The sequence below is a fragment of the Chlorocebus sabaeus genome, chromosome 2 (assembly GCF_047675955.1).
Source record: "Chlorocebus sabaeus isolate Y175 chromosome 2, mChlSab1.0.hap1, whole genome shotgun sequence".
Lineage (NCBI taxonomy): Eukaryota > Metazoa > Chordata > Mammalia > Primates > Cercopithecidae > Chlorocebus > Chlorocebus sabaeus.
This window is the reverse complement of record NC_132905.1, coordinates 305,819-327,809: the sequence shown is the minus strand read 5'-3', so window position 1 is coordinate 327,809 and position 21,991 is coordinate 305,819. Positions and strand designations below refer to the sequence as shown.

The following is a 21,991-nucleotide window of genomic DNA, read 5'->3' as shown; positions in this document are numbered from 1 at the left end:
ACCATTGCACTCCAGCCTGGGCAACAAGAGTGAGTCTCAATAATAATAATAAAAAAAAAAGGAAAATAAAATTCTGCTTAAAATGTAATCTAACAGGCCAGGCACAGTGGCTCAGGCCTATAACCCCAACAATTTGGGAGGCTAATGCAGGCGGATCACTTGAGGTCAGGGGTTCAAGTCCAGCCTGGGCAACATGGTGAAACCTGGTCTTTACAAAAAGTACAAAAATTAGCTGGGCATTGGCTGGGCATGGTGGCTCACACATGTAATCTCAGCACTTTGGGAGGCCGAGGTGGGTGGATTACCTGAGGTCAGGAGCTCGAGACCAGCCTGGCCAACATGGTGAAACCCCGTCTCTACTAAAAATACAAAAATTAGCTGGGCGTGATGGCAGGCACCTGTAATCCCAGCTACTCAGGAGGCTGAGGCAGGAGAATCGCTTGAGCCTGGGAAGCGGAGGTTGCAGTGAGCCGAGATCGTGCCACTGCACTCCAGCAGGGGCGACAGAGTGAGACTCTGTCTCAAAAAAAAAAATTTTTTTTGCTGGGCGTGGTTGTGCGCACCTGTGGTCCCAGCTCCTAAGGAGGCTGAGGTGGGAGAATCACTTGAGCCTGGGAGGCAGAGGGTGCAGTGAGTCGAGATGGCACCAATGATCTCCAGCCTGGGCAACAGAGCGAGACTCTGTCTAAAAAAAAAGTAATTAATAGATAAATCACCATTTTAAAGTGGAAGCAAGACACCCTTGGCTCTAGAATCAAACTGCCAGTGGCCAGGAGTGCTCTGAGGAAGACAGAGGTGGCCACAGCCATCTGTCCTGACCAAGTTTAACTCAGCTACTCTAAGAACTGTTCTACATAATTATTTTGGTGAAACTGTTTTGTTTTCGGACAAGGTGTCACTCAGTCACCCAGGCTGGAGCGCAGTGGCATGATCAGGGCTCACTGCAGCCTCCACCACCTCCCAGGCTCAAGCAATTCTCCCACTTCAGCCTCCTGAGTAGCTGGGACCACAGGTGCACACCACCAAACTCAGCTAATTTTTTTTTTTTTTTTTTAAATTTCTTAGAGACAGGGTTTCACCATGTTGCCCAGGCTGGTCTCAAACTGCTGGACTCAAGCCATCCACCAGCCTCGGCCTTCCAAAGTTCTGCAACTACAGGCATGAGCCACCACGTGTGGCCTGGTGAAACTAATTTTTTTTTTTCTTTTAGATGGCGTCTCACTGTTGCCCAGGCTAGAGTGCAGTGGTGCAACCTCAGCTCACAGCAACCTCCACCTCCTGGGTTCAAGCGATTCTTGTGCCTCAGCCTCCCGGGGAAGTTGGGATTACAGGTGTGCGCCACCACACCCCGCTAATTTTTGTAATTTTAGGAGGGACAGGGTTTCACCATGTTGGCCAGGCTGGTCTCGAACTCCTGGCCTCAGGTGATCCTCCCACCTCAGCCTCCCAAAGTGCCGCGATTACAGGCGCGAGCCACTGTGTGGCCTGGTGAAACTAATTTTTTAATGCGAAAACATTTTGAACAGACACATCACAAAGAAGAAACACCAGCAGGCAGACACAGACAGAGGCTTCCCCAGCTATCGGGGAAGTACGCCCGGAACCACAGTGAGCTCTCCCGTGAGAGTGGCCGGGACTAAGAGGCAAGACCACACCATGTGTCCTCCAGGACGCGAGCACCTGGAGCCTGCTCAGCTGCTGGGGCACATGGAACGGTGCAGCCGCTGTGGAAAACAGTTCAGCAAAGCTGAACAGCACAGGACCCGACAACTGTGGCACTCGCCAGAGAAGCAAAACCACGCGTCCAGAAAGACTCGTGCGCGAACGTTCACACGAGCTTCACTCAGAAAAGCCAAGGTTTGGGAACAACCCAAATGTGCAAACGTGCATCAACAGGTGAGCAGGTAAACACAGAGATGCTTCCAAACCGCAGAGGCAGCTCAGGCACAAGAAAGGGCTGCTGGGCTCTGTCCCAGCCTCGGCGCCCTGGGCCTTGCTCAGCCTTCCATCCCCCATGCAGGTCACGTCCACACCACATGGATTATCCCGTAACAATTATGCTCAGTAAGAGAAGACAGTCACCAAGGTGAGTGTGTGATTCCCTTTATAGGAAACTCTAGACAACAGAAGTGAGTCCACAGTGGCAGACGGCCGGCCGGGGGCTGCCTGGGCTCGGAGGTGGGGAGAGGCTGCAGGAAGCTCCTGGGATGATGGGGAGGGCCTGTGTCTCCAAAACCACTGGCAGCACCACCCAAGAGTTCGAGCTCATCAAATTATACTTGTTAAACAAGTGCCATTTGTTGCATGTAAATTATGCCTCAGTAAAGGATTAGAAGCTTAGTTTTGTAAAAATATTCTTCCTCAGCTATAATCCTGTGCTCATCCATCCAAGGACCTCGCTGCCATTTGTTACAGTTTGAACACCCCGCCCCCGCCCCCCAAATTAATGTTGAAGTCCTAATCCCTCATACTTCAGAATTCCATCTTATTTGGAAATAGGTCGTTGCAGATGCAATTAGTTAAATTAAGATGAGGTCGCTGGGGCTGGACACAGTGGTTCACACCTGTAATCCCAGCACTTTGGGAGGCCGAGGGGGGTGGGTTGCTTGAGGCCAGGAGTTCGAGACCAGCCTGGCCAACATGGTGAACCCTCGTCTCTGCTAAAAATACAAATATTAGCCAGACACGGTGGCACACGTCTGTAATCCTAGCTACTCAGGAGTGGGATTCCTGCTGAGGCAGGAAAATCACTTGAACTGGGAGGCGGAGGCTTCAGTGAGCCGAGATCGCGCCACTGCACTCCAGCCTGGGTGACAGAGTGAGACCCTGTCTCAAAAAAAAAAAAAAAAAAAAAAAATGAGGTTACTAGGGGCCCCTAATCCAGTATGATGGGTACCCTTTAAAGGGGGAGAAATTTGGACACAGGCTGGCGGGAAGCGGCAGCAGCAGAGGCCCCGCCAGAGGCTGGAGAGAAGCCTGGAACAGACCCCCCAGCACCCTCCCAGGAACCACGGCCGACGCCCGAACCTCAGACCCCCAGCACCCTCCCAGAACCGCGGCAGGACAACGCCCGAACCTCAGACCTCCAGCCTCCGGGACTGGGGGAAATAAATATCTGTTGTTTAAGATGTTCCCTTTGTGGCCCTTTGACATGGCAGCCCCAGGTCACTGACACCCCGTTCCTACCACCAAAGAGCGCGATACCACAGACGCCAACAGGAGGAAACACGTTTGTTTACGGGCAGCTCTGCCCACTCTCGCCAAGAAACCCCCCAACCCACTCCCCCAGGGCGCCATCCCGGCAGGAACCAGGCGTGGGCACCATTCCCCAGGGCGCCTCGCCAGCAGGGACCAGGCACCACCCCTCACACCAAGGCGTTCATGGTTTACCTTCTTCTGAAAAAATCAAGGTTAGGACATGAATTCTGTGAAACTTGCACAAATGAAATTTCACGTACGTTATATTATCATTGTTCGTGGTTGCATTTCAAAATTTTTAAGTGAGCTCCTGACTAGAAAACTCTCCAAGACACATTAGCAGAGGCGTCTTTCGACAGCGAGACAGGTGGTCCTGTCCACGTCATCTCCAGACTGTCCACGTCATCCCCAGACTGTCCACGTCATCCCCAGACTGTCCACGTCATCTCCAGCGAGCAAGTGGGTGCTGGCAATGAGGACTTGAGGTTTTCCATAGGGCAGCCCCCACGTGACCATCTGAAGATGCAAAGCCATGTCTGGCGGCCCCGGGCTGCCCAGGTCTCCGTTGGCGGCCCTGCCAGCCCTGCCCCTCCCTGCCCGCTGGCCACTTTCAGTTCCTTCACCTCCATTCCAGCTCCAACGCCCAGGCTGCCGCCTCCGCCTTCCCGAACCTGCCGACCGTCACTTCCTTCTTTTTGTTTTTGTAATGGGGTCTCACTCTGTCTCCCAGGCTGGAGTGCAGCAGAGCAATCTCGGCTCACGGCAGCCTCAACCTCCCAGGCTCAAGGGATCCTCCCACCTCAGCCCCCCGAGCAGCTGGGACCACAGGCGCATGCCACCCCACGGGCTAATTTTTTTGTTGTGTAGAGACAGGGTTCCCTCGCATTGCCCAGGCTGGTCTTGAATTCCTAGATTCAAGCGAACCTGCCGCCCTGGCCTCTCAAAGCTCTGGGATGACAGGCGTGAGCCACTGCACCAACATAACGTCACTTCCCTCTGCCGGGCATCCCCAGAGCACAGCACACTTCCCCTTTCCAAACCCCTCTCACTGCCCTGTGCTGCCCTGTCTCAGCCCTAGCCACCAGGGTCTCGGTGGGCTGTGGGCTCCCTGAATGGAGGGGCTTCCACTCCCACCTCAGCAGCTCCCACCTCAGCAGCTCCAGGCCTCAGCATCCCTCCAGCTTCAGCCAGGTGCCCACCAGTCAAACGCAGGGGAAGCCTGGAGCAGTGCCTGGCTCGGGCCATGTGTGAGGGTGGCAGGGGTGCCCAAGATGGACACGAGGTGTTCTGGGCCCCCAGGAGGGGGCTGGGGCAGCTGAGCTCCTAGTTGCTCATTTGGGTTGCGGAGGGGACATCCAGCAACACACTGGAACAGGTCAGATCTGTAAAGGCGAATGCTGCCATGAATCACAACAGCGGTCTCGAGCCCTCTCAGCTGATGGACACAGCCTCCTCCTCCTCCAGGAAGCCCTCCCGGGTGTTACTGTTCTTACACTGACAGCACACACCTCACCTCACTGCCTGACACTGCCCTGCCCTCCCCTCAGCCCAGGGACCACATCTCAATGCTGGATAGTCCCAACACATACACTTGGGGTCAACAAAACCATAGTACCAGGCCGGACACGGTGGCTCACGCTTGTAATTCCAGCACTTTGGGAGGCCAAGGCAGGTGGATCACCAGGTCAAGAGATCGAGACCAGCCTGGCCAACATGGTTGAAACCCCATCTCTATCAAAATTACAAAAATTAGCCATGCGTGGTGGGGGGCGCCTGTAGTCCCAGCTACTCAGGAGGCCGAGGCAGGAGAATCACTATAACCTGGGAGGCGGAGGTTGCAGTAAGCTGAGGTGGCACCATTGCACTCCAGCCTGGGCAACAGAGTGAGACTCTGTTTCAAAAAAACAACAACAAAAACAACTACACGACTTTTTTTTTTTTTTTTCCCCCTCAGAAGGAGTCTCACGCTGTTGCCAGGCTGACCTCAGCTCACCGCAACCTCCGCCTCCTGGGTTCAATAGATTCTCCTGCCTCAGCCTCCCGAATGGCTAACATTACAGGTACGTACCACCACGTCCGGCTAATTTTTGTGTTTTTAGTAGAAACGGGGTTTCACCACATTGGCCAAGATGGTCTCAATCTCTTGATCTCGTGACCCACCCGCCTCGGCCTCCCAAAGTGCTGGGATTACAGGCATGAGCCACCGCGCCCAGCCTATGGTACCTTTTGAACATTAAATCTGCAATACTGACTTACAGTATTTCAAAAATGTCTCGTACTAAGTGCTGGTAGAAGGTAAAATGAAACAGCAGCCGGGCAGGGTGGCTCACGCCTCTAATCGCAGCACACTGAAAGCCTGAGGTGGCAGGATCATTTGAGCCCAGGAATTGAAGGCTGCAATCAGTGAGCTCCGATTGCACCACTGTGCTCCAGCCTGAGCGACAGAGCGAGACCCCCATCTCTAAAGAAAAAAAAAAAAAAGACACAGGGAGGAGAGGAGGTCATGTGACCACAGGCAGAGACTGGAGTGATGAAGTCACAAGCCAAAGGATGCCTGGAGTCACCAGGAGCTGGAAGAGGCAGGAAGGACCCTGCCTGGATTCTCCAGAGGGAGTGTGGCCCTGAGACGCCCCGAGTTCCAGCACTGGACTCCGGAACTGAGAGGAGAAGCCTCTGCTGCTGTGAGCTGCCCAGCAGGTGGTACTTTTCACAGCAGCCCCAGGAAACTAATACACAAAGTCATGCATCAACTTTTTTTTTTCCTTTTATTTTGAGGCAGAGTCTTGCTCTGTCACCCAGGTTGGAGGGCAGTGGCGCAATCTCGGCTCACTGCAACCTTCAGCTCACTGCAACCTCTGCCTCCCGAGTTCAAGCGATTCTCATGCCTCAGCCTCCCAAGTAGCTGGGATTATAGGCGTACGCCATCATGCCCGGCTAATTTTTTTTTATTTTTAGTAGAGACAGGGTTTCACCATGTTGGCCAAGTTGGTCTCGAACTCCAGACCTCAGTGCTCCACCCGCCTCTGCCTCCCAAAGTGCTGAGATTATAAACATGAGCCACCATGCCTGGCCCCAACTTTAAAAAATACTGTAATTTTCTTACAAAGCTAATCAGCTGGCAGAGGAAGGTGCCTCACGCCTGTAATCCCAGCCTTTTGGGAGGCCAAGGCAAGCAGATCACCTGAGGTCAGGAGTTCGAGACCGGCCTGGCCAACATAGTGAAACCCTGTCTCTACTAAAAATAAAAATAAAAAAATTAGCCTGGCGTGGTGGCGGGCACCTGGAATCCCAGCTACTCAGGAAGCTGATGCAGGAAAATCGCTCGAACCTGAGAGGCAGAGGCTGCAGTGAACCGAGAACGTGCCACTGAACTCCAGCCCGGGCAACAAGAGTGAAACTTCATCTCAACAACAACAACAAAAAAAGAAAACAGAAACAAAGCTAATCAGCTTAACAAGGCAAGTAAACTATTTGTGTACATTTTAAATCTGATATACACTGTGACCTGAAATGGTAACTTCAAAAAAAAAAAGTAGAACTTAAATAAGAAAGTTGTAATACCTGCTTAGAATAAAGGCAACGCTATGCTCTCAAGGAATATGATGGAATCTTTTTTTTTTTCTTGAGATGGAGTCTGGCTCTGTCACCCAGGCTGGAGTGCAGTGGTGCAACCTCGGCTCACTAAAACCTCCACCTCCCCGGTTCACGCCATTCTCCTGCCTCAAGCCTCCCGAGTAGCTGGGACTGCAGGCGCCCGCCACCACGCTCGGCCAATTTTTTGTAATTTGCTTTTTTTTTTTTTTTTTTTTGAGATGGAGTCTTTGCTCTGTCGCCCAGGCTGGAGTGCAGTGGCGCCATCTCGGCTCACTACAAGCTCCGCCCCCTGGGTTCACGCCATTCTCCTGCCTCAGCCTCCCGAGTAGCTGGGACTACAGGCGCCCGCCTCCACGCTTGACTAATTTTTTTGTATTTTTAGTAGAGACGGGGTTTCACTGTGTTAGCCAGGATGGTCTCGATCTCCTGACCTTGTGATCCGCCCGTCTCGGCCTCCCAAAGTGGTGGGATTTCCCAAAGCCGAAATAGCGCCACTGCACTCCAGTTTGGGTGACAGAGCAAGGCTCCGTCTCAAGAAAAAAAAAAAAAAGTACAATAACTGTAGTGAAAGTTTCTGAACTTTTCTTTCATTGGAAGTTTTTTGACTACTGATTCTTTATTTGTTACAGGTCTATTCAGATTTTCTGTTTCTTCTTGAGTCAGTTTGGTCTGGCTCTGTTGCCCAGGCTGGAGTGCAGTGGCGCCATCTTGGCTCACTGCAACTTCTACCTCTCGAGTTAAAGTGATTCTCCCACCTCAGCCTCCCCAGTATCTCGGACTGCAAGCGCCAATCAGCATACTTGACTAATTTTTGTATTTTTAGTAGGGACGGGGTTTCACCATGTTGGCCAGGCTGGTCTTAAACTCCTGGCCTCAAGCAATCTGCCTGCCTCAGCCTCTCGAAGGCTGGGATTACAGGCATGAGCCACCACGCCTGGCTAATGTTTTTGTATTTTTTTAGTAGAGACGGGGTTTCACCGTGTTAGTCAGGACGATCTCCTGACCTCGTGATCCGCCCGCCTCGGCCTCCCAAAGTGCTGGGATTACAGGCTAAGCCACCGTGCCCGGCCTTCAGCTACTCCATTTTTTAACATTTTGCCGCCTCTGTTTACATCAAGCAATATGGTGGAATCCCTAACCAGTTACTTTTTGCTTAGAAGTTGTACTAGTCCAAAACAAGCAAAGCCACCCATCTGTTCGAGGCAGCGGGTCTGGCTTACGGGCGCCGCCTCAGGGCTCGCTCCCCCTCCGAGCAGGTCTCACTCCCCGAGCGGGGCTCGCCCGGTGTCCAGCCTCCGAGGCCATGTGCCAAGTCCCCACCTTGTGCGGCGCAGGCCGTTCCCACAGGGGACACTCACGGAAGCTGAACGGACCTTCCGGAAGCCGAACGGCCCTTCCCACAGGGGACGCCCACGGAAGCGGAACGGCCCTTCCCACAGGGGACGCCCGCGGAAGCGGAACGGCCCTTCCCACAGGGGACGCCCGCGGAAGCCGAACGGCCCTTCCCACAGGGGACGCCCGCGGAAGCCGAACGGCCCTTCCCACAGGGGACGCCCGCGGAAGCGGAACGGCCCTTCCCACAGGGGACGCCCGCGGAAGCCGAACGGCCCTTCCCACAGGGGACGCCCACGGAAGCCGAAAGGACCTTCCCACAGGGGACACTCATGGAAGCTGAACAGACCTTCCGGAAGCCGAACGGCCCTTCCCACAGGGGACGCCCACGGAAGCGGAACGGCCCTTCCCACAGGGGATGCCCGCGGAAGCCGAACGGCCCTTCCCACAGGGGACGCCCGCGGAAGCAGAACGGCCAATCCCACAGGGGACGCCCACGGAAGCCGAAAGGACCTTCCCACAGGGGACACTCATGGAAGCTGAACAGACCTTCCGGAAGCCGAACGGCCCTTCCCACAGGGGACGCCCACGGAAGCGGAACGGCCCTTCCCACAGGGGACGCCCGCGGAAGCAGAACGGCCCTTCCCACAGGGGACGCCCGCGGACGCCGAAGGGCCCTTCCCACAGGGGACGCCCGCGGACGCCGAACGGATCTTCCCACAGGGGACACTCACGGAAGCTGAACAGACCTTCCGGAAGTCGAACGGCCAATCCCACAGGGGACGCCTGCGGAAGCCGAAGGGCCCTTCCCACAGGGGACGCCCGCGGAAGCAGAACGGCCCTTCCCACAGGGGACGCCCGCGGACGCCGAAGGGCCCTTCCCACAGGGGACGCCCGCGGACGCCGAACGGATCTTCCCACAGGGGACACTCACGGAAGCTGAACAGACCTTCCGGAAGTCGAACGGCCAATCCCACAGGGGACGCCTGCGGAAGCCGAAGGGCCCTTCCCACAGGGGACGCCTGCAGAAGCAGAACGGCCAATCCCACAGCGGACGCCCGCGGAAGCTGAACGGACGACGGGAGGTGGCGTGGATGAGCAGCAACCGCCTGAGCAGTGAGGAAACCCCGCGGACAGCGCGGTAAGGACCCCACCCAGACCACTGGATTTCACTCCCGGTCGCCTTCGACGAAGGAGTCCTCAGTCTCCACATCCGCACGGCACAGACGGAGGGAGGCCCCCGCGGCCCCAGCGATGAACCCGTCAGGGGTCCCCTGTACCCTGTAGGCCAGTCAAGCCATCCTTCCCAGCCCTTGCCCCGTGGGGCTGAGCGCAGGGCCGGGCCCGGAAGGCAGAGGCCACAGAGCTCGGGGCTTCAGTGGGGCGTGGGGCCGGAAGCGGGGCCAGGGCGGGGGTCACGGACCGGGTCATCCGGACCCACAAGGAGTCTCAGCCCCGGCGGGAGGCAGGGGGAGGCCAGTCTTCCTCCTAGGGCAGGGCCTGGGCTCCAGGGCAGGGTCACCTCCCGCCCCTAAGCGAGTCCTGCTTCCCCATGAGACCCAAGCTCCTCCAGCGTGGGTGGGAAGTAGACAGAGCCTCCCCAGGGAAGGCCCTCCTCTGTCAAGCACTCAAGCCAGGACAGGCTCCAATGCCACCTGAAGAAATCAAACTCCGCTGGGCGCGGTGGCTCACGCCTGTAATCCCAGCACTTTGGGAAGCCGAGGCGGGCGGATCACGAGGTCAGGAGATTGAGACCATCCTGGCTAATACGGTGAAACCCCGTCTCTACTAAAAATACAAAAAATTAGCCGGGCGTGGTGGCGGCGCCAGTAGTCCCAGCTACTCGGGAGGCTGAGGCAGGAGAATGGCGTAAACCCAGGAAGCAGAGCTTGCAGTGAGCCAAGATTGCGCCACTGCACTCCAGCCTGGGTGACAGAGTGAGACTCTGTCTCCAAAAAAAAAAAAAAAAGAAAACTCCATGATTCATGAGGTAAGACCTGGGAGCTGCCAGGTCTCAGAGTCTTGGGGACACCCAGGCAAGGACAGCTGGGTGCTCTGGGGCTGCAGAGGCACTCAAGGGGCTCTCCACGTTCCCCTTCGCAGGGACCGTAGTGCCTGGGGTACTTCGTCGTGGGCTTGGCCAAATGGGCACTAAAGGTACAGGTTTGGGGAAGCCAAGAGGGCCAAGGTCAGCAGCCCTGGGGGCCCTGCCCAGAGCTTCCAGTCCTCATGGCCGTGTCTGTTCCAAGAATGGGGTCCTGGGGCTTGGCACAGGCCTGCTGGGGTGGTGGCCCCACATCTCACCTGTGTCCCCCCATATTATGCCCAAGGGAGCAACAAAGGCCACCCCTGGGTCCAGTCCTCAGGAACTCATAGGAGCCCTGAGCCCAGAAGATAGCAGCGCCCTCACGCCATCCTCAGCAAACCTGCCAGAGCCCAGCAGGTGGAGAGGACTCCGGGGGACAGCAGGAGCCCCTCTGCCTCCCTTCCTCTCCCCTCTTCTCACAAAGTTAGCCGTGTGATGGCCAATGTGGCTTAACTCGATAAAATTTTAAAGATTTCTGGAAAAGACTTAAAAGACACGTGCTTGACAGTGAGAAAAGATTTCAAGGCTGGGCGGGCCTGGTGGCCCATACCTGGAATCCCAAAGCTGAGGAAGCCACGACAAGCAAATGGCTTGAGCCCAGAAGTTCAAAACCAGCCTGGGCAACATGGTGAGACCCCGTCTCTACAAAAAGTAGAAAAAATTAGCCGGCCGTGGTGGTGCACACCTGTAGCCCCCACTACTCCAGAGGATGAAGCGGGAGGATCCCTTGAGCTGGGAGGTCGAGGTTGGAGTGAGCCAAGATCGCACCACTGCACTCCAGCCTGGGTGACACAGCAAGGCCCTATCTCAAAAAAAAAAAAAAAGAAAACTCTTAAATACATGAAACTGGCAACCATTAACGTCAAGTCATGACAAAGATGTCCGTGACGTAGGAGGCCCAGAGTGGGGTGGCCCTGGAAGGAGCCTGCAGCATGGGGATGAGGCCTGTAGATGCCTCCGCCTCTTTGACTAATCCCACTTCTGAGACTCTGCCCCAAGGAAATAACCCAAAAAGCTAATTGGTTCCAAGATGTTCCTAGCACTGCTATGGCTAACAGTGACAAACAGAAAAAGACCCAAACACCTGACAATTCAAAGATGGCCCAGAAAACCATGAAGTATTAAAACTGAGCAAAACCCAATTCCAGGAACATTAAAAATGCCAGTTACGTGGATGCTTAGAAGTTTATCAGAAATTAACAGGAAGAAATGAGAACAGAAAGCCCAGCCGCCCATGTCCACGCAGGCTCACACGAGGCGACCACACTCAGGATAGGCACCAAACCCCCGCTTTCCCTCACAAACCAAGGTCATTATTTATAAAACACAAACAATCCCAGCACTTTGGCAGGCTGATCACTTGAGATCAGGAGTTCAACACCGTCCTGACCAACATAACAAAACCTTGTCTTTCTAAATATACTAAAATTAGCCAGGCGTGGTAGTGTGCACCTGTAATCCCAACTACTAGGGAGGCTGAGGCAGGAGAAACGTTTGAACACAGGAGGCAGAGGTTATAGTGAGCCGAGATCACGCCACTGCACTCCAGTCTGGGCGACAGAGTGAGACTCTTGTCTCAAAAAACAAAACAAAAAAATAAAAATAAAACACAAATGCCGAGAGCATGCCCACCAGCACAGGTGCAGGGTAGGACGACTCCACGGGGAATCAGCACCCAGGAGGTGAACACAGCGTGAATATGAAAGCAATCTATGTTTCCCTTTCCTTGCTCCTGCGGGAACTCCAGCAGCAGGGCTGGAGGGCACCAGCCGGCGTCCATCCTCCTCTCTGACTTTTCACAAACCCAACAGGCAGGCAGAGTCTGCCTCTCTGGGTCCCAGAACCCCACAGGATGGGCATGAGCCTCCCCCCGCCCAGCCCACAGGGGCGAGTCTGGTTCCCAGAACCCCACAGGACGGGCATGAGCCCCTGCCGCCGCCCAGCCCACAGGGGCGAGTCTGAGTCCTAGAACCCCACAGGATGGGCATGAGCCCCCCTGCCTAGCCCACAGGACAGGCATGAGCCCCCCCCCCCCCATCCCAGCCCACAGGGGCAAGTCTGGGTCCCAGAACCCCACAGGACGAGCATGAGCTCCCCCGCCCCCACCCAGCCCACAGGGGCAAGTCGGTCCCAGAACCCCACAGGATGGACATGAGCCCCACAAGGGGCAAGAGACGACAGCAGGTGGACAAGATGTGAGCCACCAGCCCACCAGGACCTCGGAGCCGCCACAGGGCGGGTCTCCCCGAAGAAGAGTCAAGCAGCCTTCCTCTCCCTGGCCCCACTCCAGCTCTCATACAGAAGACACCACAGCCCCAGGCCTCCCAGCTCTGACTTCCAGAAGCAGAAGGAAGTTCTTCCGAAGGGCAGCAGGGGCCCTGGCAGGATACGACTGTCACCTCCTCTGAAAGTATTTCCAGGAAGCCCACTGTACCCATGGCCACGGGCAACGCAGAGAGCGAGAAAATCTCAGGGGGTGCAGAGAGGGGGTGGCCCACAGGTGACACAGACAGCTGACCCTGACCCCCAGGCCCAGCAGAGATCTGCACGTGTGAGGGTCAGCTCTGAGCTGGGCAACAGGACAGCCGGCTCACCTTGCAGCCAGGTGAGCTCTACTCTGCTGAGAAGAGAGCTGTGACTGTCTGACTCTCTGCCACACGAGGATTCAGGACACAGTGGGCAGGTGAGCCATGCTGCAGGAACAAACCCCTTTCATCCAGCTCTGCCATGAGTCAAAATATTGGAATCACAGCCCCTGTCACTTAGTAGCACATCGATTTCACCACCTCCCACTTTTCTACCAGGTCTGGCTCATACATTGTTCAGACCAACTACTTGCCTGGGAAAAAAAAAACTAAAGTAAAAATAGCTCTTGACTCCAAACAGGGAAGCATTAAAATATTCAAAAGAACTGACCCTGCAAATATTGAAACAAGGCTTTAGTGCTGACCCACCAAAGAGGCGGTGATGTTTTTGTAACAAAACTCTCACTAATAGGAAAACTCCAAATTCAGGCAAAATTTGCATCAACTTTTCCTACATAAAAAAAGAGAAGCAATGGTAAAGTACATTTGCATTTTTAGTAAAAACTAAATGAAAATCAACTTGAAATAAAAAAATTAACATTAAAATTTTTCACAAGGCCAGGCAAGGTGGCTCAGGCCTGTAATCCTAGCACTTTGGGAGACTGAGGGGGGCAGATCACAAGGTCAGGAGATTGAGACCATCCTGGCTAACACGGTGAAACCCCGCCCCTACTAAAAATACAAAAAATTAGCCGGGCGTGGTGGCAGGCGCCTGTAGTCCCATCGATTTGGGAGGTGGAGGCGGGAGAATCACGAGGTCAGGAGTTTGAAACCAGCCTGGCCAACATGGTGAAACCCCATCTCTACTAAAATACAAAAAATTAGCCGGGCGTGGTGGTGCATGCCTGTAATCCCAGTGCTTTGGGAGGTGGAGGCGGGCGAATCACGAGGTCAGGAGTTCGAGACCAGCCTGGCCAACATGTTGAAACCCCGTCCCTAGTAAAAGAAATACAAAAAATTAGCCGGGCATGGTGGCGGGCGCCTGCAGTCCCAACTACTTGGAAGGCGGGAGAATGGCGTGAACCTGGGAGGCGGAGGTTGCAGTGAGTCAAGACCACGCCACTGCGCTCCAGCCTGGTGACAGAGCCAGACTCCATCTCAAAACAAAAAACAAAACAAAACAAAAACACAGCTGGGCGTGGTGGCTCACAGCTATGTAATCCCAATACTTTGAGAGGCTGAGGCGGGCGGATCATGAGGTCAAGAGATTGAGACCATCCCGACCAATGTGGTGAAACCCCGTCTTTACTAAAAATACAAAAAATATTAGCCGGGTGATGGCGCGCACCTGTAGTGCCAGCTACTCGGAAGGCTAAAGCAGGAGAATTGCTTGAACGCGGAAGGCGGAAGTTGCAGTGAGCCGAGATCGCGTCACTATACTCCACTATACTCCAGCCTGGTGACAGAGTGAGACTCCCATCTAAAAAAAAAAAAAAGGCACAAAAATATGAAACAATCCGTGTTTTAAAATACATTAAGTTGGGGACAGGCATGGTGGGCTTACACCTGTAATCCCAGCACTTTGGGAGGCCAAGGCGGGTGGATCACCTGAAGTCAGGAGTTCGAGACCAGCCTGGCCAACATGGTGAAACCCCCTCTCTACTAAAAATACAAAAATTAGCCGGGTGTGGTGGCGGGAGCCTGTAATCCCTGCTATTCGGGAGGCTGAGGCAGAAGAATCACTTGAACCCGGAAGGCAGAGGTTGTAGTGACCCAACACTGTGCCACTATATTCCAGCCTGGTGACAGAGCGAGACTCCATCTCAAAATACAGAATAAATAAATAGATAAATAAAATACATTAAATTGGAAATTCCAATGTAAGCATTATGGCTCCACACCAGAGTAGCTGCTCCCCAGTCAATGACCTGCGCAGGTGAGTCCCAGCCCTCCCGCCTCTACCTGGTTCTACTGTCGGCTCAGGCACGAGTTCAAGGTCACGAGGATGCACCCAGTCAGACCATCAGCTAGGAAACGTCACAGAACCAACAACCGCAGACCTTCAGCTAGGAAACGTCACAGAACCAACAACCGCAGACCTTCAGCTAGGAAACATCACAGAACCAACAACCGCAGACCTTCAGCTAGGAAATGTCACAGAACCAACAACCGATCCTTCCACAAATAAGGAGCATGAAACCAAGAGAAGAAATGCAATTTCAGGGACATCAGCACCCATGTGCAGTGCGTGGCCCTCATCCCAACTCTGATTCAAGTAAAGCCACAGTGAAAATGTGCAGGCCACAGTCAAGAACACTGAGCCCAGCCCAGCATCGTGACGCTGAGGAAGTGTTGTGGGGTGCCCAGCTGCGTGTGAGCCACACACAATGAAGCCCTTGAGGGTAAAACTGAGATTTGCTTTAAAATACTTGAGAGAAAAAACAGTGGGAAGGGCCGGGCACGGTGGCCCACACCTGTAATCCCAGCACTTTGGGAGGCCGAGACAGGTGGATCACGGGGTCAGAAGATCAAGACCATCCTGGCTAACACCGTGAAACCCCATCTCTACTAAAAATACAAAAAAATTAGCCGGGTGTGGCGGCGGGCGCCTGTAGTCCCAACTACTGGGGAGGCTGAGGCAGGAGAATGGCATGAACCCAGGAGGCAGAGCTTGCAGTGAGCCGAGATCACACCACTGCACTCCAGCCTAGGCGACAGAGCGAGAATCCGTCTCAAAAAAAAAAAAAGAAAAAGAAAGAAAAAAGAAAAAACAGTGGGAGAGAGTGGGAGATATGAGTAAGACAAGAGCAGAGAACTGGGGGTTCCCGCAGCCAGGCGATGTGGACGTTCTCTCTAATTTTGTGTGTGTTTGAAAAGTTCCAAAATAAGTTTATAAGTTTTTAAAAATATAATTAGGTTTTAAAATAATAATAAAACTTTTACAAAACTGAGAAACTATATAATCCAGCGATGCAAATGGGGTGAAAGAGAATCTCATCTGGAAACCCACAGGCAGCCCCGTCCCTCAACAGGAGGCCCAAGACCTGCCTATACAAGCGGAGCCTGCCTCCTCCCACCCCCAGGCAAGGGTCCTCATTTGGGGGTGACCTCCCAGAGGAGTGCAGCAAGCCCGGGCCTCAGGAGTCTGACTGTGGGTGACAAGCCACAAACACAGCCATGTCCACATTGCACCATGGCCACCGCAGGCAACTTACAATGCTCTTGACACTCATCCTACTTCGGAATTAGGATATCAGACGTACCATTCACAATGTTATGTGCTAAATTAAGAGTCCACATGTTACTACCTCACAAACCAAACTTTCCTGAATTTTAGCAATGATATTTCAGTAGTTGCTACCCTTCATTTTCCAGGAATCTTACTGGATGCACTAAAAATGCTCTTGTGAGCTGGTCATGGTCTCACATGCCTGGGGTCCCAGCTACTCAGGAAGCTGAGGCAGGAGGATCGCTTGAGCCCAGGACGTCAAGGCTGCAGTGAGCTGAGATCGAGCCACTACACTCCAGCCTGGATGACAGAGCAAGATCCTGTCTCAAAACAAACAAAACACGCTATTCTGAAAAGGGGCCACAGATCTCACCAGCTGCTGAGAAGACACAAAAGTCCGAGAGCCCAAGTCAGAGCTGGAGGCACAGGTGCAGTGGGCACGAGTGCAGGTGCAGTAGATTCAGTGGGCGCAGGTGCAGGGGGTGCAGGTGCAGTGGGCACAGGTGCAGGTGGGTGCAGGTGCAGTGGGCGCAGGTGCAGTGGGCACAGGTGCAGTGGTTACTGTGGGTGCAGGTGCAGTGGGTACAGTGGAGGCAGTGAGCACAGGTGCAGTGGATGCAGGTACAGTGGGTGCAGGTGCAGTGGGTGTAGTGGGTGCAGGTGCAGTGGGTGCAGGTGCAGTGGGTGCAGGTCCAATGAGCAAGGCAAAAGGGGTGCGCAGAGGAGGGCCCGAGTCCTGCTTTGGATGGGGAGGCCCAAGCAGCCACGATAACTCAGCTGCCCCTCTTGGCTCCAACTCTGCTCTCCCCAAAATGACTCCCTCCCACCCCCGTGTCTCTCCTCACAGGCTGGAAGGCTCACATAACCCAAGACACTCAAAGCATCTCCCCCGTCTGCATAACCCAGCAAAGCAAGGACTCCATAAGCTGCTGTGTACCCAGGGCAGGAACCCGACCTGCCATAGGCCTAGGGCTTCGTGCACACTGGCTGAATGCATTCGTCAACATTTTGGTGATGCTGGTTACTTGCCACCTCTGCTGTAAATAATAGCAGCGTCAAGGACACAGTGGCCACGAGAGGCGGCAGCTGCTGCTGCGTGGAGAAGCCGCTGTAGAGAAGTATGTGTGGAAGACGCATCAAGAAAGCCCAAGCTCTGGTGCTGTTAAGGGCTGAAATGTGTCTGCTGAAGTCCTAAACCTGCAAATGTGACCTTACTGGAAATAGGGTCTTTGCAAATATAATGAGATTAAGATGAGGTCATAGTGGATTAGGGCGGGCCCTCCCTCAATAGGACCGGATTCCTTAAAAGAAAAGGAAAAGGCCAGGCTGGGCGCGGTGGCTCATGCCTATAATCCCAGCACTTTGGAAGGTCGAGGCAGGCAGATCATCTGAGGTCAGGAGTTCAAGACCAACCTGACCAACATGGAGAAACCCCGTCTCTACTGAAAATGCAAAATTAGCCGGGCGTGGTGGCACATGCCTGTAAACCCAGCTACTGAGGCAGGAGAATCACTTGAACCTGGGAGGCGGAGGTTGCGTTGAGCCAAGATTGCACCACTGCACTCCAGCCTGGGCAACAAGAGCGAAACTCGATCCCAAAAAAAAAAAAAAGGAAAGGAAAGGAAAAGGCCAGATGTAGTGGCTCACACCTGTAATCCCAGCTCTTGGGGAGGCAGAGGCAGGAGGATCACTTGAGCCCAGCACGGGCCACATAGGGAGACCCTATCTCTTACAAAAAGTTAAAAAGTTAGCCAGGCGTGATGGTACATGCTTGTAGTCCCACCTACTTGGGAGGCTGAGGTGGGAGGATCCTTGAGTCTGGGAAAAGGAGGCTACAGTGAGCCGTGCTTGTTCCACTGTACTCCAGCCTGGCCCACAGAGTGAGATCCTGTCTCAAAAAAAAAGAAAAAGAACAAGAGGCTGGGCACGGTGGCTCAGGCTTGTAATCCCAGCTCTTCGGGAGGCTGAGGCAGTCAGATCACCTGAGGTCAGGAGTTCGAGACCAGCCTGGGCAACATGGTGAAACCCTGTATCTACCAAAAATACAAAAATTAGTCAGGCGTGGTAGCGTACGTCTGTAATCCCAGCTACTTGGAAGGCTGAGGTGGGAGAATCGCTTAAACCTGGGAGGTGGAGGCCGCAGTGAGCTGAGATGGTGCCACTACACTCCAGCCTGGGCGGCAGAGTGAAACACTCTGTCTCAAATAAATAAATAAATAAATAGAAGAAGAAGGACAAGAAAGAAGAGGAAACCTGGACACCCACAGGGGAGACTGTGTGAAGACAGAGGTAGAGGCTGGAGCGAGGCGTCTACAAGCCAAGAGGCACCAGGGACTGTGGTCAATGCCTGCAGCTGAAGAGGCGGGAGGACCTTGCCCTGGAGCCTTGGGAGGAAGGGTGGCCCCGTCCACACCCCGATGCTGGGCGTCAGCCTCCAGCCATGTGTTGGAATATGGCTCTACCGTTTTCAGCCACTCAGGCCATGGTCCTGTGTGACATAGCCCCAGGAATTCGCCCAAACAGCAAGCTCACCAACAGAGACTGCATGGCACCATGCTCTGAGTGGTGGCACTGGGGGTCTTTGCCCAGGATTCACATGGTCCCATCTGCCAGGGCCTCTGCCTTTTGAGTCTGTAGTTTTGAGGTGCAGTGCAAGGGGCCCTTTGTAGAGCTGCACAAGGGTGCTGGGGTGAGAGCAACTGGCACCATCCACACTGCCCCTGCCAGGTGAGGCACGCCCTTCCCACAGTCCTGCTGGACAGCACGTGGCAAAGCCACCCGGAAACCAGATGCAAAGCCCAGAAGCCCTCGGTGTAGCCCTGCATCCAAGCCACGGTCCCCTCCAGCTGGGCTGCATAAGGAGGGCCAACCCTGGGTCTTCGTAAGGAGGAGAGCAGTGCAGGGCTGCCCCGCAGGCAGCTCTGCAGAGGGAGGGTGGGCCAGACCAGCCCAGACCCCCATGGCATGTTCTACAGTGACAGCAGCCACAGCTCCGGCCAACGCCTGGGCACTTACTTTCTCTCCTGATAGTTACGTGTTCACATCAGCGTGTCAAGAAAAGCATCACTGGCCAGGCACAGCGGCTCATGCCTGTCATCCCAGCACTTCAGAACGCCGAGGTGGGCAGATCACAAGGTCAGGAGTTCGAGACCAGGCTGGGTCAACATGGTGAAACCCCGTCTCTATTTAAAAACAAACTACAAAAATTAGCCAGGCGTGGTGGCGGACACCTGTAATCCCAGCTACTGGGGAGGCTGAGGCAGGAAAATCGCTTAAAACTGGAAGGCAGAGGTTGCAGTGAGCTGAGATTGCGCCACTGCACTCCAGCCTGGGTGAAAGAGCGAAACTCCATCTCAAAGAAAAAAAAAAAAAGAAGGCCGGGCATTGTGGCTCAAGCCTATAATCCCTGCACTTTGGGAGGCCGAGGCAGGCGGATCACGAGGTCAGGAGTTCAAGACCAGCCTAACCAACATGGTGAAACCCCGTCACAACTACAGAATACAAAAATTGGCTGGGCATGGTGACGTGCGCCTGTAATCCCAGCTACTCAAGAGGCTGAAGCAGGAGAATCGCTTGAACCCGGGAGACGGTGGTTGCAGTGAGCCGAGATCGCGCCACTGCACTCCAGCCTGGGCGACAGAGCAAGACTGTCTCAAAAGAGAAAGAGAGAAAGAGAAAGAGAAGAGAGAAAGAGAAAGATTAAGAGAAAGAGAAAGAGCAGAGCATCACTAAGACACCAACTCATGACTTCCTGGATACACTTCCTTCTTAAGACAAGGCAAAAATCAGGTGAAGTAAAAAGTGAGGTTGTTATCAATACAAAGCAAACAGAGAGAGCACCCGAGACGCTAATGGATGCTGCCTGCCGGCTTTGCTCCCCCCGAAGCGCATCCCGAGGAAGATGAGCCAGCCCTCGCCAGGGTGCAGGTGTGTGTCTCACTCTCACCCTTCCTGACCCTGAGTCTCAGGCTCACCTGGAGGCGTACATGATCACAACTCTGCTTCCTGTGAGGGCTCTGCCATGGGCCCTCGACAGGGCCTTACACAGACACAGGGTCCCACAGATGATGGGACCTTCTACCCTCCCTTCTCCCAAGGTCTCTGGCAGTTTCCACACTGAAGAAAGCAGAAACAGCAACAGTGCCCCAGGGGCCAGACCAGAGGCAAACGGATTAAAAAGACCACTTCTTGGCCTCCCTGAATGTTACTGCAACCTCTGGTGACATCCAGTGAGCAGCCATGAAAATGGCTTTAACTAAATGGGGTATCAGAGTGAGTGCCACCTCGTAACTCCCTGCCTCACTCAGCCAACAAGTAAGAAAAGCAACTGGGACACTCGGAGCACTGACAGCCACTTTGTCAGTCTTGGGACACGCATTTCACCATCCAGCAGAGGGTGTCTGCTAATGATTTCTGAAATGTTCTTCAAAAGACTCTGAAGTTAAAGAACAAGTCTACATACAAACTAAAAGCAATAAAATACTATAGATGTGTTTCCATATATCACCATAGGTAACGAAACATAACCATTTCCTCAAGCAAAAACATGCAAACTCCCAATGTATGATGTTACCAATGTATAACGTATAACCAAGAAAAGAAAGCAAAAGTCAGAAAAATAGTAAATAGGCACACTTTTTTTTTCCTTTGAGACGGAGTCTCCCTCTGTCACCCAGGCTGGAGTGCAGTGGTGCGATCTTGGCTCACTGCAAGCTCTGCCTCCTGGGTTCACGCCATTCTCCTGCCTCAGCCTCCTGAGTAGCTGGGACTACAGGCGCCCACCACCACATCCGGCTAATTTTTTGTATTTTTAGTAGAGACAGGGTTTCACCGTGTTAGCCAGGATGGTCTCGATCTCCTGACCTCGTGATCCGCCTGTCTCAGCTTCCCAAAGTGCTGGGATTACAGGCATGAGCCACCGCGCCCGGCCTTTTTTTCTTTTTTTTTTTTTTTGAGATGGAGTGCCCAGAGCTGGAGTGCAGTGGTGCAATCTTGGCTCACTGCAAGCTCTGCCTGCCAGGTTCACGCCACTCTCCCACCTCAGCCTCCTGAGTAGCTGGGACTACAGACACCTGCCACCACACCCAGCTAATTTTTTTTTTTTTTTTTTTTGTATTTTTAGTACAGACGGAGTTTCACTGTGTTAGCCAGGATAGTCTCAATCTCCTGACTTCGTGATCTGCCTTCCTCAGCCTACCAAAGTGCTAGGATTACAGGTATGAGACACCGCGCCTGGCCAACATAAACAGGCATGCTTTTTAAGAAGTATATTATTATTATTATTATTCGAGACAGAGTTTCGCTCTTGTTGCCCAAGCTGGAGTGCAGTGGTGCAATCTCGGCTCACACAATCTCTGCCTCCTGGGTTCAAGCGATTCTCCTGCCTCAGCCTCCCTAGTAGATGGATTACACGCATGCACCACCATGCCCGGCTAATTTTGTATTTTTGGTAGAGACAGGGTTTGCCATGTTGGTCAGGCTGATCTCGAACTCCCGACCTCAGGTGATCTGCCCACCTGGGCCTCCCAAAGTGCTGGGATTACAGGTGTGAGCCACTGCGCCCGGCCTATTATTTTTTTAGATGGAGCCTCACACTGTTGCCCAGGCTGGAGTGCCATGGCATGATCTCGGCTCACTGCAACCTCTGCTTCCCCGGTTCAAGCGATTCTCCTGCCTGCTGCCTGAGCCTCCCAAATAGCTGGGACTACAGGTGTCTGCCACCATGCATGGCTAATTTTTTTTTTTTTTTAGATGGAGTTTTGCTCTTGTTCCCCAGGCTGGAGTGCAATGGCGCGATCTTGGCTTACTGCAGCCTCCGTCTCCCAGGTTCAAGATATTCTCCTGCCTCAGCCTGCCAAATAGCTGTGATTACAGGCACGCACCACCACGCCCAGCTAATTTTTGTATTTTTAGTAGAGATGGGTTTCACCATGTTGGCCAGGATGATCTCAATCTCTTGACCTCGTGATCCACCTCAGCCTCCCTAAGTATTACAGGCGTGAGCCACTGTGCCTGGCCTTTTATTAT

The 21,991-nt window shown here is 53.8% G+C and overlaps 1 protein-coding gene across 5 annotated transcripts in view; it reads right to left on the bottom strand.

Annotated features, from left to right (window-relative positions):
- Window positions 1-21,991, bottom strand: part of ZBTB46 (zinc finger and BTB domain containing 46) — a 90,299-nt gene that overhangs the window by 57,110 nt on the left and 11,198 nt on the right. Inside the window, exon 1 of one of the 5 annotated variants that reach the window (XM_008010667.3) lies at window positions 14,084-20,627. The exons of the other annotated variants lie outside the window; for them this stretch is intronic. The gene's annotated coding sequence lies outside the window, so the exon portion shown is untranslated. Of the gene's footprint in view, window positions 1-14,083; window positions 20,628-21,991 lie in introns of those variants that run through there. 5 annotated transcript variants of the gene reach the window in all.